This window comes from Pteropus alecto, unplaced genomic scaffold (genome assembly GCF_000325575.1).
Source record: "Pteropus alecto unplaced genomic scaffold, ASM32557v1 scaffold139, whole genome shotgun sequence".
Lineage (NCBI taxonomy): Eukaryota > Metazoa > Chordata > Mammalia > Chiroptera > Pteropodidae > Pteropus > Pteropus alecto.
This window is the reverse complement of record NW_006443567.1, coordinates 2,497,138-2,499,215: the sequence shown is the minus strand read 5'-3', so window position 1 is coordinate 2,499,215 and position 2,078 is coordinate 2,497,138. Positions and strand designations below refer to the sequence as shown.

The 2,078-nt window shown below is 57.9% G+C and overlaps 1 protein-coding gene across 1 annotated transcript in view; it reads right to left on the bottom strand.

Annotated features, from left to right (window-relative positions):
* The window catches only part of ATP11C (ATPase phospholipid transporting 11C), a 162,671-nt gene extending 161,862 nt beyond the window's left edge, over nt 1-809 (bottom strand). Inside the window, exon 1 of the mRNA XM_025041264.1 lies at nt 685-809. The gene's annotated coding sequence lies outside the window, so the exon portion shown is untranslated. The remainder of the gene's footprint in view (nt 1-684) is intronic.
* Between the last annotated feature and the right edge of the window lie 1,269 nt (nt 810-2,078).

Genomic DNA, 2,078 nt, shown 5'->3' with positions numbered 1-2,078 from the left:
CGCCCTCCACGGCTCTGCGTTCTGCCCCCGCCCCGCCTCCCTCACGGCCCGCCCGTCCTAGGGGCGGCGACCCCGTCGCTCCCCCTTATCTGGCCCCGGAACCGCCGCGTCGCCACAGCCCAACGAGAAGGCGAACCCGACGCGCGGGGGAGGGAAGGCGGAGGAGCTCTAGGCTCCTCCTGCGGGGAAGGGGCGTCCCTATTTCTCCTCCAGTGCCGGGCTTGGCCCCCGCGGTCTGCACTCTTCCCCCTCACGGTGCCACCGTCCGCCCTCTCCGCTGGTCAGCCCGCGTGTTTCCGCCCCACTCGGGGAACGGGGGGACTCTCCGATTCACCCCGCGCCTCACCTAACCTCAGCCCGGCACTACTCCCCTGGCCGGGTCGAGAGTCACAGCCTCCCCTGCCCCGGCCCTAACTCTTCCGCGGAGCCTCTTCGCTTGCGGCCCCTCCGCGGTCCGCGGCGGCCGCGCCGCCCCGCGCTTTCGTCCCGCACCGGGTCTAGGGAACCACAGTGCCGCCTATCGGCCCGCCCGGAGCCCACGAGGCAGCCAGGCTCTGAGCGAAGACGGCAGGGCACTGTGGAGACGATCGGCGCGGGCGGGGCGGGGCACTAGTTATGAAAGCCGCCCCCTCCTCATCTGGAAAGGCGCAGGTCTCCCCGCTACCATCACCTCCTCCCACCTACGTGTCTGTCCTTCCACTGGTTCTTTTTTTCTTCCTGCTTCCCACCTAAGCCGTCTTACTTCCACTTTCTCTATGAGGTTGTAAAGTCAGGCTTTGTGTCTTTGCTGCTGCGCAGCGGGGCGGGATTTCCCTGCCACCCGCCGCCTAATCTCAAACCCCACCCCTCCCCCCGCACTTCTCCCGGAGCAACCTGGGAGTTGTAGTCCAATCGTGCCCAGATTCCGCCTTGTACTGTGGGCCGGGAGCTCCCCCGTTCGCTCGTATAGGGTTTGCCCAGAGGGTTGAAGGAGGAAGCGGCCGAGACCGCCGGGCTGAACCGTAGTTGTTAACACCAGATGTGAAGGCCAGGAGTGCTCGGTAGATTCCCTGTGGTAGGAAATGCGAGAGCGATAAATAAAGTAAAGCCCTGAATGCTGGCAGCCTTTCCTAGGGCGCGAACATTGTGAAACCGTCTACATGGTCTGGCCCCTAGTTTATAACTGGAATTTGCGAAAGATTAAGAATGAAATATGAAAGTTGAGTCTAGACTTGCCAAGAGCCTGGGCATCCCAACCTCCACCTCACCCAGTTTGCACCGCCCTTTACAGCTTGCCCTGAGGCTGTTGAAGAACTTTCAGATTCCTCTGTGAAAGTAAGGGAGAACTAAATAAAGAGAGTTCAAAGACATTTATCAGAGCTTTCAGCTGCCCCAAATTCTGCCAGTCTAGAGCTGGGGACAGTGTCCAGCTACATCACGGGACTCCCCTTAGGTCGTGAAGGGCCTTTACTACTAACCACAGGCTCTTCTCCTTTTCCCCTCAGGGGTTCCAACTCACTTCAAATCTTTACTGGGCATTTTCTTTGTACCAGGCCCCGTGCTAGGGGCTGGACGTAGCAACTGCTTAAAAGACCTCCCGAACACTACGGGCTGGACGTAGCAACTGCTTGAAAGACCTCCCGAACAGGGTGGCCGCAGCGTAATACGGGTATCTGGAATACCCGCATACAGAAACAACGCGTTAGAAAGTAATGGCTGCTGGAGTAGAGGTTCAAAAAATCGAGGGGAGCAATATTGCATCTGAAAAGGGGGTTTGGGAAGCTTTCCTGAATGCGCTGAAGGTTAAACTGGACCTTAAAATGTGAGAAGACTTTACAGGAGCTGACAAAAGAGTCCAGTGGGCAAAGTCCAGAGTGGAGGCAGAGGTCGATGAGAAAGTGCAGGACAAGCCAAGAAAGAGCACGCTGCTTGGGCGGACACCCAGGATATGTGGGTGGGAGCGGCCTGAATGAACTAAACCCCAAAAGGATCTTCAGAAACACCCTATGAAATTTGAACTTGATGCTGTGAGTGAGTAGCCCATCCCCAATGAAGTACAAAAGCAGGAGACTTAAAGTATGTTCCCAAAGTCCTAATCG